A 15,376-nucleotide genomic window follows, 5' to 3' on the forward strand; every position below is an offset into this window, starting at 1 on the left:
TCAGAGTATTCACAAAATGCCTAGCAGTAGTCGCTGCACACATCAGAAGGCAGCAAATACATGTATTCCCGTATCTAGACGACTGGCTAATCAAAACCAGCTCGCTCACACAATGCTCAAACCACACAAATCAAGTCATACAAACCCTCTACAAACTAGGGTTCACCGTCAACTTTGCAAAATCCAACATTCAGCCAAGCAAAGTACAGCAATATCTAGGAGCCATAATAGACACAACAAAAGGAGTAGCAACGCCAACTCCTCAAAGAATTCACAATTTCAACAGTCATTCAACACATGTCTCCAAATCAAACAATACAAGCAAGAACAATACTACAGCTCCTAGGCATGATGTCCTCATGCATAGCCATTGTCCCAAACGCAAGACTGCACATGAGGCCCTTACAACAGTGCCTAGCCTCACAGTGGTCTCAAGCACAGGGTCACCTTCTAGATCTGGTGTTAATAGACCGCCAAACTTACCTCTCGCTTCTATGGTGGAACAGTATAAATTTAAACAAAGGGCGGCCTTTCCAAGACCCAGTGCCACAGTACGTAATAACAGATGCTTCCATGACAGGGTGGGGAGCACATCTCAATCAACACAACATAAGAGGACAATGGAACATACATCAAACAAAACTGCATATAAATCATCTAGAATTATTAGCAGTTTTTCAAGCACTAAAAGCTTTCCAACCAATCATAACCCACAAATACATCCTTGTCAAAACAGACAACATGACAACGATGTATTATCTAAACAAACAAGGAGGAACACATTCTACGCAGTTAAGCTTATTAGCTCAAAACATATGGAAGTGGGCAATCCACCATCAAATTCGCCTAATAGCACAGTTTATTCCAGGGATCCAGAATCAACTGGCAGACAATCTCTCTCGAGATCACCAGCAAGTCCACGAATGGGAAATCCACCCACAAATTCTGAACACCTACTTCACACTCTGGGGAACACCTCAAATAGACTTATTTGCAACAAAAGAGAACGCAAAATGCCAAAACTTCGCGTCCAGATACCCACACAAGCACTCCCAAGGCAATGCCCTATGGATGAACTGGTCAGGAATATTTGCTTACGCTTTTCCTCCTCTCCCTCTCCTTCCTTATCTAGTAAACAAATTGAGTCAAAACAAACTCAAACTCATTTTAATAGCACCAACGTGGGCAAGACAACCCTGGTACACAACACTGCTAGATCTTTCTGTAGTACCCCACATCAAACTGCCCAACAAACAAGATCTGTTAACGCAACACAACCAACAGATCAGACACCCAGATCCAGCATCGCTGAATCTAGCAATCTGGCTCCTGAAATCCTAGAATTCGGACACTTACAACTTAGCCAAGAGTGTATGGAAGTCATAAAGCAGGCCAGAAGGCCATCCACTAGACACTGCTACGCAAGTAAGTGGAAAAGATTTGTTTGTTACTGCCATCATAATCAGATACAACCACTAGACGCAACTCCAAAACATATAGTAAATTACTTGCTCCATTTACAAAAAGCAAAGCTAGCCTTCTCTTCTATTAAAATACACCTTGCAGCAATATCTGCATACCTGCAGACTACCTATTCAACTTCCTTGTATAGGATAACAGTCATCAAAGCATTGATAGAAGGTCTTAAAAGAATTATACCACCAAGAACACCACCTGTTCCTTCATGGAACCTAAACGTGGTCCTAACAAGACTCATGGGCCCACCTTTCGAACCCATGCACTCTTGCGGAATACAATTCCTAACCTGGAAAGTTGCCTTTCTCATCGCCATTACATCTTTAAGAAGAGTAAGTGAAATTCATGCGTTCACAACACAAGAACCTTTTATACAAATACATAAAAATAAGGTCGTCCTACGACCTAATCCAAAAATTTTACCAAAAGTTATTTCACCGTTCCATCTAAATCAAACGGTAGAACTACCAGTTTTTTTCCCACAGCCAGATTCTGTGGCTGAAAGAGCACTACATACATTAGATGTCAAAAGAGCATTAATGTACTACATTGACAGGACAAAGAACATCAGAAAGAATAAACAGCTATTTATTGCATTCCAAAAACCTCATGCAGGTAACCCAATATCAAAACAAGGTATAGCCAGATGGATAGTTAAATGCATCCAAATCTGCTACCTTAAAGCAAAAAGACAACTGCCCATTACTCCCAGGGCACATTCAACAAGGAAAAAAGGTGCTTCAATGGCCTTTTTAGGAAACATCCCAATGCATGAAATATGTAAGGCAGCCACATGGTCTACGCCTCACACATTCACCAAACACTACTGTATAGATGTGCTATCCGCACAACAAGCTACAGTAGGTCAAGCTGTATTAAAAACTCTATTTCAGACAACTTCTACTCCTACAGGCTAAACCACCGCTTATGGGGAAATAACTGCTTACTAGTCTATGCAGAACATGTGTATCTACAGCGACAGATGCCATCGAACTGAAAATGTCACTTACCCAGTGTACATCTGTTCGTGGCATCAGTCGCTGAGATTCACATGTGCCCACCCACCTCCCCGGAAGCCTGTAGCAGTTCAGAAGTTACCTTCAATTTTTTACATTTGTATATATATTATTTAAACCTTTAATAGGTACATACTTACACATTTCATTGCGCGGGCACTATTACTATAGTACAACTCCTACCTCACCCTCTGCGGGGAAAACAATCGAAGATGGAGTCGACGCCCATGCGCAATGAGCACAGAAGGAGGAGTCACTCGGTCCCGTGACTCGAAAACACTTCTTCGAAGAAAAACAACTTGTAACACTCCGACCCAACACCAGATGGCGAGCTAATGCAGAACATGTGAATCTCCAGCGACTGATGCCACGAACAGATGTACACTGGGTAAGTGACATTTTCATTTTGCAACATAGATATTTTCTAAATTCACATGCTGTGGATTATTCTGCCATCCAGTGTTTCAGTCTAGAATGTATACTATTTCAGTAACTTTTTCGGTCCATTTTAGGGTTATCTCTCTATGGGCTTGTAATCACGCTCCTGTCCTGCCCATCAGTTTGGTTGGTTTGTGGGCTTGCCTTTTACAATTCGTTTTATTTTTTTATTAGTGAAAAGAATGCATACATCATGCCTTTTCCAGTGCTTAGCCCTCCTCAAGCGCACCAGCCGACTATTGAAAACATTCGAGGGTCCCATGTTTTTTGTATAGTTTCTGGACTACTTTTTCTCTTAATTTCGTAGGCAGCTCGATCTCCCTGGGCAGTAGTCGAGTGCTTTGCGTGACATCGACTGTTAGGTGGATAGTTGCACTTTTGCTGGTTAGGTGGATAGTTGCACTTTTGCTGGTTAGGTGGATAGTTGCACTTTTGCTGGTTAGGTGGATAGTTGCACTTTTGCTGGTTAGGTGGATAGTTGCACTTTTGCTGGTTAGGTGGATAGTTGCACTTTTGCTGGTTAGGTGGATAGTTGCACTTTTGCTGGTTAGGTGGATAGTTGCACTTTTGCTGGTTAGGTGGATAGTTGCACTTTTGCTGGTTAGGTGGATAGTTGCACTTTTGCTGGTTAGGTGGATAGTTGCACTTTTGCTGGTTAGGTGGATAGTTGCACTTTTGCTGGTTAGGTGGATAGTTGCACTTTTGCTGGTTAGGTGGATAGTTGCACTTTTGCTGGTTAGGTGGATAGTTGCACTTTTGCTGGTTAGGTGGATAGTTGCACTTTTGCTGGTTAGGTGGATAGTTGCACTTTTGCTGGTTAGGTGGATAGTTGCACTTTTGCTGGTTAGGTGGATAGTTGCACTTTTTCCAATGTGTTTCACTGCGGACAAACTTCTGTTTACTTTTGTGTTTGCTTTGCGCTCATGGCGGCTGCAGGCTCGCTTATGTGAAACTTTTACTTTTCAGTTGATGTGGCAAGAAAAGTCCAGTTAGGAGTTTACAACGCTAATAGCTATAACTCGAGTAAACGAGAGACCCATTGCATTGCAAATGCTTGTTCTATGTTTGTTTGGTGGGTGTCGCTGAAACCACGCACATCCTCTGGATGTTCCCACTTTAGGTCGGAAACTACTAAAGTGTAAGAAAACGTACATGTGTAAATTACTCATAAGTGTAAAGAGTTTTTGTGAATACCCACCACGATTTTGGCCTTACCCACTGCTACGTCTTGGTGACTGCATGTGGGCCAGAGACTTTCAAGATGTATACTTTCTCATTCGATTATCAAAAACATTGGAAGCACCTATGGTTTCTAATGAGTAGCAGTCCCTTCCAGCTCAAAGTCCCTCCATTCAACAAAGTCCACACCAAGAGCATTCCCAACATATATGCCAGTGATCAAAGTGAGCCTCTGACAACAGAAGATCATTGTCTAACTGTAAAGAAATGGCTCCCTGTTGCAGTTACCCCCCACTTTTTGCCTGATACTGATGCTGACTTGACTGAGAAGAGTGCTGGGACCCTGCTAACCAGGCCCCAGCACCAGTGTTCCTTCACCTAAAATGTACTTTTGTATCCACAATTGGCAGACGCTGGCATCCAGATAAGTCCCTTGTAACTGGTACTTCTAGTACCAAGGGCCCTGATGCCAAGGAAGGTCTCTAAGGGCTGCAGCATGTCTTATGCCACCCTGGAGACCTCTCACTCAGCACAGACACACTGCTTGCCAGCTTGTGTGTGCTAGTGAGGACAAAACGAGTAAGTCGACATGGCACTCCCCTCAGGGTGCCATGCCAGCCTCTCACTGCCTATGCAGTATAGGTAAGACACCCCTCTAGCAGGCCTTACAGCCCTAAGGCAGGGTGCACTATACCATAGGTGAGGGTACCAGTGCATGAGCATGGTACCCCTACAGTGTCTAAACAAAACCTTAGACATTGTAAGTGCAGGGTAGCCATAAGAGTATATGGTCTGGGAGTATGTCAAACACGAACTCCACAGCACCATAATGGCTACACTGAAAACTGGGAAGTTTGGTATCAAACTTCTCAGCACAATAAATGCACACTGATGCCAGTGTACATTTTATTGTAAAATACACCCCAGAGGGCACCTTAGAGGTGCCCCCTGAAACTTAACCGACTATCTGTGTAGGCTGACTAGTTTTAGCAGCCTGCCACAAACCGAGACATGTTGCTGGCCCCATGGGGAGAGTGCCTTTGTGTAAGGAAATGCCTCCTTGGCATGGTTGCCCCCTGACTTTTTGCCTTTGCTGATGCTATGTTTACAATTGAAAGTGTGCTGAGGCCTGCTAACCAGGCCCCAGCACCAGTGTTCTTTCCCTAACCTGTACTTTTGTATCCACAATTGGCAGACCCTGGCATCCAGATAAGTCCCTTGTAACTGGTACTTCTAGTACCAAGGGCCCTGATGCCAAGGAAGGTCTCTAAGGGCTGCAGCATGTCTTATGCCACCCTGGAGACCTCTCACTCAGCACAGACACACTGCTTGCCAGCTTGTGTGTGCTAGTGAGGACAAAACGAGTAAGTCGACATGGCACTCCCCTCAGGGTGCCATGCCAGCCTCTCACTGCCTATGCAGTATAGGTAAGACACCCCTCTAGCAGGCCTTACAGCCCTAAGGCAGGGTGCACTATACCATAGGTGAGGGTACCAGTGCATGAGCATGGTACCCCTACAGTGTCTAAACAAAACCTTAGACATTGTAAGTGCAGGGTAGCCATAAGAGTATATGGTCTGGGAGTCTGTCAAACACGAACTCCACAGCACCATAATGGCTACACTGAAAACTGGGAAGTTTGGTATCAAACTTCTCAGCACAATAAATGCACACTGATGCCAGTGTACATTTTATTGTAAAATACACCACAGAGGGCACCTTAGAGGTGCCCCCTGAAACTTAACCGACTATCTGTGTAGGCTGACTAGTTCTAGCAGCCTGCCACAAACCGAGACATGTTGCTGGCCCCATGGGGAGAGTGCCTTTGTCACTCTGAGGCCAGTAACAAAGCCTGCACTGGGTGGAGATGCTAACACCTCTCCCAGGCAGGAATTGTCACACCTGGCGGTGAGCCTCAAAGGCTCACCTCCTTTGTGCCAACCCAGCAGGACACTCCAGCTAGTGGAGTTGCCCGCCCCCTCCGGCCAGGCCCCACTTTTGGCGGCAAGGCCGGAGAAAATAATGAGAATAACAAGGAGGAGTCACTGGCCAGTCAGGACAGCCCCTAAGGTGTCCTGAGCTGAGGTGACTCTAACTTTTAGAAATCCTCCATCTTGCAGATGGAGGATTCCCCCAATAGGGTTAGGATTGTGACCCCCTCCCCTTGGGAGGAGGCACAAAGAGGGTGTACCCACCCTCAGGGCTAGTAGCCATTGGCTACTAACCCCCCAGACCTAAACACGCCCTTAAATTTAGTATTTAAGGGCTACCCTGAACCCTAGAAAATTAGATTCCTGCAACTACAAGAAGAAAGGACTGCCTAGCTGAAACCCCTGCAGAGGAAGACCAGAAGACGACAACTGCCTTGGCTCCAGAAACTCACCGGCCTGTCTCCTGCCTTCCAAAGATCCTGCTCCAGCGACGCCTTCCAAAGGGACCAGCGACCTCGACATCCTCTGAGGACTGCCCCTGCTTCGAAAAGACAAGAAACTCCCGAGGACAGCGGACCTGCTCCAAGAAAAGCTGCAACTTTGTTTCCAGCAACTTTAAAGATCCCTGCAAGCTCCCCGCAAGAAGCGTGAGACTTGCAACACTGCACCCGGCGACCCCGACTCGGCTGGTGGCGATCCAACACCTCAGGAGGGACCCCAGGACTACTCTGATACTGTGAGTACCAAAACCTGTCCCCCCTGAGCCCCCACAGCGCCGCCTGCAGAGGGAATCCCGAGGCTTCCCCTGACCGCGACTCTTTGAACCTAAAGTCCCGACGCCTGGGAGAGACCCTGCACCCGCAGCCCCCAGGACCTGAAGGACCGGACTTTCACGGGAGAAGTGACCCCCAGGAGTCCCTCTCCCTTGCCCAAGTGGAGGTTTCCCCGAGGAATTCCCCCCTTGCCTGCCTGCAGCGCTGAAGAGATCCCGAGATCTCTCATAGACTAACATTGCGAACCCGACGCTTGTTTCTACACTGCACCCGGCCGCCCCCGCGCCGCTGAGGGTGAAATTTCTGTGTGGACTCGTGTCCCCCCCGGTGCCCTACAAAACCCCCCTGGTCTGCCCTCCGAAGACGCGGGTACTTACCTGCAAGCAGACCGGAACCGGGGCACCCCCTTCTCTCCATTCTAGCCTATGTGTTTTGGGCACCACTTCGAACTCTGCACCTGACCGGCCCTGAGCTGCTGGTGTGGTGACTTTGGGGTTGCTCTGAACCCCCAACGGTGGGCTACCTTGGACCAAGAACTGAACCCTGTAAGTGTCTTACTTACCTGGTAAAACTAACAAATACTTACCTCCCCTAGGAACTGTGAAAATTGCACTAAGTGTCTGTAAGGAAATGCCTCCTTGGCATGGTTGCCCCCTGACTTTTTGCCTTTGCTGATGCTATGTTTACAATTGAAAATGTGCTGAGGCCTGCTAACCAGGCCCCAGCACCAGTGTTCTTTCCCTAACCTGTACTTTTGTATCCACAATTGGCAGACGCTGGCATCCAGATAAGTCCCTTGTAACTGGTACTTCTAGTACCAAGGGCCCTGATGCCAAGGAAGGTCTCTAAGGGCTGCAGCATGTCTTATGCCACCCTGGAGACCTCTCACTCAGCACAGACACACTGCTTACCAGCTTGTGTGTGCTAGTGAGGACAAAACGAGTAAGTCGACATGGCACTCCCCTCAGGGTGCCATGCCAGCCTCTCACTGCCTATGCAGTATAGGTAAGACACCCCTCTAGCAGGCCTTACAGCCCTAAGGCAGGGTGCACTATACCATAGGTGAGGGTACCAGTGCATGAGCATGGTACCCCTACAGTGTCTAAACAAAACCTTAGACATTGTAAGTGCAGGGTAGCCATAAGAGTATATGGTCTGGGAGTCTGTCAAACACGAACTCCACAGCACCATAATGGCTACACTGAAAACTGGGAAGTTTGGTATCAAACTTCTCAGCACAATAAATGCACCCTGATGCCAGTGTACATTTTATTGTAAAATACACCCCAGAGGGCACCTTAGAGGTGCCCCCTGAAACTTAACCGACTATCTGTGTAGGCTGACTAGTTTTAGCAGCCTGCCACAAACCGAGACATGTTGCTGGCCCCATGGGGAGAGTGCCTTTGTCACTCTGAGGCCAGTAACAAAGCCTGCACTGGGTGGAGATGCTAACACCTCTCCCAGGCAGGAATTGTCACACCTGGCGGTGAGCCTCAAAGGCTCACCTCCTTTGTGCCAACCCAGCAGGACACTCCAGCTAGTGGAGTTGCCCGCCCCCTCCGGCCAGGCCCCGCTTTTGGCGGCAAGGCCGGAGAAAATAATGAGAATAACAAGGAGGAGTCACTGGCCAGTCAGGACAGCCCCTAAGGTGTCCTGAGCTGAGGTGACTCTAACTTTTAGAAATCCTCCATCTTGCAGATGGAGGATTCCCCCAATAGGGTTAGGATTGTGACCCCCTCCCCTTGGGAGGAGGCACAAAGAGGGTGTACCCACCCTCAGGGCTAGTAGCCATTGGCTACTAACCCCCCAGACCTAAACACGCCCTTAAATTTAGTATTTAAGGGCTACCCTGAACCCTAGAAAATTAGATTCCTGCAACTACAAGAAGAAGGACTGCCCAGCTGAAAACCCCTGCAGCGGAAGACCAGAAGACGACAACTGCCTTGGCTCCAGAAACTCACCGGCCTGTCTCCTGCCTTCCAAAGATCCTGCTCCAGCGACGCCTTCCGAAGGGACCAGCGACCTCGACATCCTCTGAGGACTGCCCCTGCTTCGAAAAGACAAGAAACTCCCGAGGACAGCGGACCTGCTCCAAGAAAAGCTGCAACTTTGTTTCCAGCAGCTTTAAAGAACCCTGCAAGCTCCCCGCAAGAAGCGTGAGACTTGCAACACTGCACCCGGCGACCCCGACTCGGCTGGTGGCGATCCAACACCTCAGGAGGGACCCCAGGACTACTCTAAGACTGTGAGTACAAAAACCTGTCCCCCCTGAGCCCCCACAGCGCCGCCTGCAGAGGGAATCCCGAGGCTTCCCCTGACCGCGACTCTTTGAATCCTAAGTCCCGACACCTGGGAGAGACCCTGCACCCGCAGCCCCCAGGACCTGAAGGACCGGACTTTCACTGAAGGACCGGACTTTCACTGAAGGACCGGACTTTCACTGGAGGAGTGACCCCCAGGAGTCCCTCTCCCTTGATCAAGAGGAGGTTTCCCCGAGGAACCCCCCCCTTGCCTGCCTGCAGCGCTGAAGAGATCCCTAGATCTCCCATTGACTTCCATTACAAACCCGATGCTTGTTTCTACACTGCACCCGGCCGCCCCCGCGCTGCTGAGGGTGAAATTTCTGTGTGGGCTTGTGTCCCCCCCGGTGCCCTACAAAACCCCCCTGGTCTGCCCTCCGAAGACACGGGTACTTACCTGCAAGCAGACCGGAACCGGGGCACCCCCTTCTCTCCATTCTAGCCTATGTGTTTTGGGCACCACTTTGAACTCTGCACCTGACCGGCCCTGAGCTGCTGGTGTGGTGACTTTGGGGTTGCTCTGAACCCCCAACGGTGGGCTACCTTGGACCAAGAACTAAGCCCTGTAAGTGTCTTACTTACCTGGTTAACCTAACAAATACTTACCTCCCCTAGGAACTGTGAAAATTGCACTAAGTGTCCACTTTTAAAACAGCTATTTGTGAATAACTTGAAAAGTATACATGCAATTTTGATGATTTGAAGTTCCTAAAGTACTTACCTGCAATACCTTTCGAATGAGATATTACATGTAGAATTTGAACCTGTGGTTCTTAAAATAAACTAAGAAAATATATTTTTCTATATAAAAACCTATTGGCTGGATTTGTCTCTGAGTGTGTGTACCTCATTTATTGTCTGTGTATGTACAACAAATGCTTAACACTACTCCTTGGATAAGCCTACTGCTCGACCACACTACCACAAAATAGAGCATTAGTATTATCTCTTTTTACCACTATTTTACCTCTAAGGGGAACCCTTGGACTCTGTGCATGCTATTCCTTACTTTGAAATAGCACATACAGAGCCAACTTCCTACATTGGTGGATCAGCGGTGGGGTACAAGACTTTGCATTTGCTGGACTACTCAGCCAATACCTGATCACACGACAAATTCCAAAATTGTCATTAGAAATTGATTTTTGCAATTTGAAAAGTTTTCTAAATTCTTAAAAGACCTGCTAGGGCCTTGTGTTAGATCCTGTTTAGCATTTCTTTTAGAGTTTAAAAGTTTGTAAAAGTTTGAATTAGATTCTAGAACCAGTTGTAGATTCTTAAAAAGTATTCCAACTTTTAGAAGCAAAATGTCTAGCACAGATGTGACTGTGGTGGAACTCGACACCACACCTTACCTCCATCTTAAGATGAGGGAGCTAAGGTCACTCTGTAAAATAAAGAAAATAACAATGGGCCCCAAACCTACCAAAATACAGCTCCAGGAGCTTTTGGCAGAGTTTGAAAAGGCCAACCCCTCTGAGGGTGGCAACTCCGAGGAAGAGGATAGTGACTTGGAGGAAAATTCCCCCCTACCAGTCCTATCTAGGGAGAACAGGGTCCCTCAAACCCTGACTCCTAAAATAATAGTCAGAGATACTGGTTCCCTCACAGGAGAGACCAACACCTCTGAAATCACTGAGGATAACTCCAGTGAAGATGACCCCCTGTTAGCCAGGATGGTCAAAAGATTGGCTTTGGAAAAGCAGCTCCTAGCCATAGAAAGGGAAAGAAAAGAGATGGGCCTAGGTCCCATCGATGGTGGCAGCAACTTAAATAGGGTCAGAGATTCTCCTGACATCCTAAAAATCCCCAAAGGGATTGTAACAAAATATGAAGATGGTGATGACATCACCAAATGGTTCACAGCTTTTGAGAGGGCTTGTGTAACCAGAAAAGTAAACAGATCTCACTGGGGTGCTCTCCTTTGGGAAATGTTCACTGGAAAGTGTAGGGATAGACTCCTCACACTCTCTGGAAAAGATGCAGAATCTTATGACCTCATGAAGGGTACCCTGATTGAGGGCTTTGGATTCTCCACTGAGGAGTATAGAATTAGATTCAGGGGGGCTCAAAAATCCTCGAGCCAGACCTGGGTTGATTTTGTAGACTACTCAGTAAAAACACTAGATGGTTGGTTAACTGGAAATGAAGTGTGTGACTATGTTGGGCTTTATAATTTGTTTATGAAAGAACACATTTTAAGTAACTGCTTCAATGAAAAGTTGCATCAGTATCTGGTAGACCTAGGTCCAATTTCTCCCCAAGAATTGGGATAGAAGGCAGACCACTGGGTCAAGACTAGGGTAACCAAAACTTCCACTGGGGGTGACCAAAAGAAAGGGGTTACAAAAACTCCCCAGGAGAAAGTGGGTGACACTAGAAACAAAGAAAAAGAGTCCTCTGTAGGCCCCCAAAAACCAGAACAGGTGGGTGGGCCCCAAGACACAACCCAAAACAAAGGTGGGTACCAGGGTAAGAACTGGGATGCCACTAAGGCATGGTGCCACAACTGTAAACAGTCTGGGCACCACACCAAGGACACTTCTTGTCCCAAAAACAAACCCCAGAACAAAATTCCAGGGGTAACCAGTGTAGCCATGGGAGATGACTCCTCAGATGAGGAGGTCTTCATAGCCTTCAACTGGAAACAGGGCCCAACAGGTGAGTTGGAGATTCCAGAGGGAAGTAGACACCTCCACCACCTACTGGTGAATGGAATCCCAACCACTGCCCTGAGAGACACTTGTGCCAGTCACACTATTGTGCATGACAGGCTGGTGTTCTCAAACCAGTACATCCCAGGTGAGACTGCCAGAGTAAGAGTTAGCCTAGACAGGGTCACTAAGAGGCCTGTGGCTTTAGTGCCCATAGAAGTGGGTGGCACTCTTAGCTGGAGAAGGGTAGTAGTCAGTACAGACCTCCCCCTTGATTGTCTCCTTGGAAATGACTACCCAGAGGTTAGTCAGAGCCCAAGAGATGAACTGGTCCAGTGCCAGTCCTCTCCCAAGGATTCTGGAAGTCCTGCCTCTGCAGTAAATGCAAGCAGGCCCCAGAAGAAGAAGAAAAGAAAACAGAGTAGGAAGGGTGGACAACCTTTAGCCAAGGTTACAGCAAGCCAAGGAGATTCTGCTCCAGTAGGGGAGAACTCCAAAAATGGCCCTGATAAAGTCCAACCTGACCCACAAGAAGTCCTGGCTAGTCAGGCAACTGTTAAACCTGAGTGGGTGGCTCCTCAGCTAACAGAAGAAAGAGTGGAAGAAGGGTGTTTACTACAAGATGTGGTAACCCCCCACTCTAATACAGCAGACAGGCAACCTGAACCCAAAGAGGCCTGTAACTTAGCCCCTTCCCTTTTAGGTGAAGAGCTAAAGGTGTGGTTCTGGGCACTGACAGCTGTCAGTGGCCTCTGCTGGGTGTTAGCCTTTATGGCTGCACTATCCTTAGCATGGTGGTCTGACCCCATGCCAAATAGCAAGTTAGGCCCCCTGACCCTATTGGTCATGGTGGGGTTACTCCAGCTCTGGGTAACCTCTCTGGGTAAGCTAGGGGTAACCCTGGCCAAGATAAGGTTAGCAGAGGTGGATACCTCTAAGACCAAAATAGAAAGAATGGGTGGAGACATTGAAGAGGCAGACAAGAGGCAATTCAGACTAGGTCCTATCACTGTGGAAGTAGGTCAGTTCCCCAAAGGGAATGACCTGAACAGAAGGATGTAAGGCAGAGTAGGCCCTGCAACTAACAAGCCTATTTCTCCTACTCTTCCTCGCCTGACAGACTAGGAAGACTCTCCCAGCTTGGGCTGAGTCTCCTGGCCTGTGGGCTGGGGGGGGGCTTGTGTAAAGAAATGGCTCCCTGTTGCAGTTACCCCCCACTTTTTGCCTGATACTGATGCTGACTTGACTGAGAAGAGTGCTGGGACCCTGCTAACCAGGCCCCAGCACCAGTGTTCCTTCACCTAAAATGTACTTTTGTATCCACAATTGGCAGACCCTGGCATCCAGATAAGTCCCTTGTAACTGGTACTTCTAGTACCAAGGGCCCTGATGCCAAGGAAGGTCTCTAAGGGCTGCAGCATGTCTTATGCCACCCTGGAGACCTCTCACTCAGCACAGACACACTGCTTGCCAGCTTGTGTGTGCTAGTGAGGACAAAACGAGTAAGTCGACATGGCACTCCCCTCAGGGTGCCATGCCAGCCTCTCACTGCCTATGCAGTATAGGTAAGACACCCCTCTAGCAGGCCTTACAGCCCTAAGGCAGGGTGCACTATACCATAGGTGAGGGTACCAGTGCATGAGCATGGTACCCCTACAGTGTCTAAACAAAACCTTAGACATTGTAAGTGCAGGGTAGCCATAAGAGTATATGGTCTGGGAGTTTGTCAAACACGAACTCCACAGCACCATAATGGCTACACTGAAAACTGGGAAGTTTGGTATCAAACTTCTCAGCACAATAAATGCACACTGATGCCAGTGTACATTTTATTGTAAAATACACCCCAGAGGGCACCTTAGAGGTGCCCCCTGAAACTTAACCGACTATCTGTGTAGGCTGACTAGTTTTAGCAGCCTGCCACAAACCGAGACATGTTGCTGGCCCCATGGGGAGAGTGCCTTTGTCACTCTGAGGCCAGTAACAAAGCCTGCACTGGGTGGAGATGCTAACACCTCCCCCAGGCAGGAATTGTCACACCTGGCGGTGAGCCTCAAAGGCTCACCTCCTTTGTGCCAACCCAGCAGGACACTCCAGCTAGTGGAGTTGCCCGCCCCCTCCGGCCAGGCCCCACTTTTGGCGGCAAGGCCGGAGAAAATAATGAGAAAAACAAGGAGGAGTCACTGGCCAGTCAGGACAGCCCCTAAGGTGTCCTGAGCTGAAGTGACTAACTTTTAGAAATCCTCCATCTTGCAGATGGAGGATTCCCCCAATAGGGTTAGGATTGTGACCCCCTCCCCTTGGGAGGAGGCACAAAGAGGGTGTACCCACCCTCAGGGCTAGTAGCCATTGGCTACTAACCCCCCAGACCTAAACACGCCCTTAAATTTAGTATTTAAGGGCTACCCTGAACCCTAGAAAATTAGATTCCTGCAACTACAAGAAGGACTGCCTAGCTGAAAACCCCTGCAGAGGAAGACCAGAAGACGACAACTGCCTTGGCTCCAGAAACTCACCGGCCTGTCTCCTGCCTTCCAAAGATCCTGCTCCAGCGACGCCTTCCAAAGGGACCAGCGACCTCGACATCCTCTGAGGACTGCCCCTGCTTCGAAAAGACAAGAAACTCCCGAGGACAGCGGACCTGCTCCAAGAAAAGCTGCAACTTTGTTTCCAGCAGCTTTAAAGAACCCTGCAAGCTCCCCGCAAGAAGCGTGAGACTTAGGACACTGCACCCGGCGACCCCGACTCGGCTGGTGGCGATCCAACACCTCAGGAGGGACCCCAGGACTACTCTAAGACTGTGAGTACAAAAACCTGTCCCCCCTGAGCCCCCACAGCGCCGCCTGCAGAGGGAATCCCGAGGCTTCCCCTGACCGCGACTCTTTGAATCCTAAGTCCCGACACCTGGGAGAGACCCTGCACCCGCAGCCCCCAGGACCTGAAGGACCGGACTTTCACTGGAGGAGTGACCCCCAGGAGTCCCTCTCCCTTGATCAAGTGGAGGTTTCCCCGAGGAACCCCCCCCTTGCCTGCCTGCAGCGCTGAAGAGATCCCTAGATCTCCCATTGACTTCCATTACAAACCCGACGCTTGTTTCTACACTGCACCCGGCCGCCCCCGCGCTGCTGAGGGTGAAATTTCTGTGTGGGCTTGTGTCCCCCCCGGTGCCCTACAAAACCCCCCTGGTCTGCCCTCCGAAGACGCGGGTACTTACCTGCAAGCAGACCGGAACCGGGGCACCCCCTTCTCTCCATTCTAGCCTATGTGTTTTGGGCACCACTTTGAACTCTGCACCTGACCGGCCCTGAGCTGCTGGTGTGGTGACTTTGGGGTTGCTCTGAACCCCCAACGGTGGGCTACCTTGGACCAAGAACTAAGCCCTGTAAGTGTCTTACTTACCTGGTTAACCTAACAAATACTTACCTCCCCTAGGAACTGTGAAAATTGCACTAAGTGTCCACTTTTAAAACAGCTATTTGTGAATAACTTGAAAAGTATACATGCAATTTTGATGATTTGAAGTTCCTAAAGTACTTACCTGCAATACCTTTCGAATGAGATATTACATGTAGAATTTGAACCTGTGGTTCTTAAAATAAACTAAGAAAA

General features: G+C 48.6%; 1 protein-coding gene across 2 annotated transcripts in view; it reads left to right on the forward strand.

Annotated features, from left to right (window-relative positions):
• Positions 1-15,376, forward strand: part of RBM5 (RNA binding motif protein 5) — a 313,693-nt gene that overhangs the window by 234,327 nt on the left and 63,990 nt on the right. The window lies entirely within an intron of this gene.

Source organism: Pleurodeles waltl, chromosome 9, assembly GCF_031143425.1.
Source record: "Pleurodeles waltl isolate 20211129_DDA chromosome 9, aPleWal1.hap1.20221129, whole genome shotgun sequence".
NCBI classification, from domain to species: Eukaryota; Metazoa; Chordata; class Amphibia; order Caudata; family Salamandridae; genus Pleurodeles; species Pleurodeles waltl.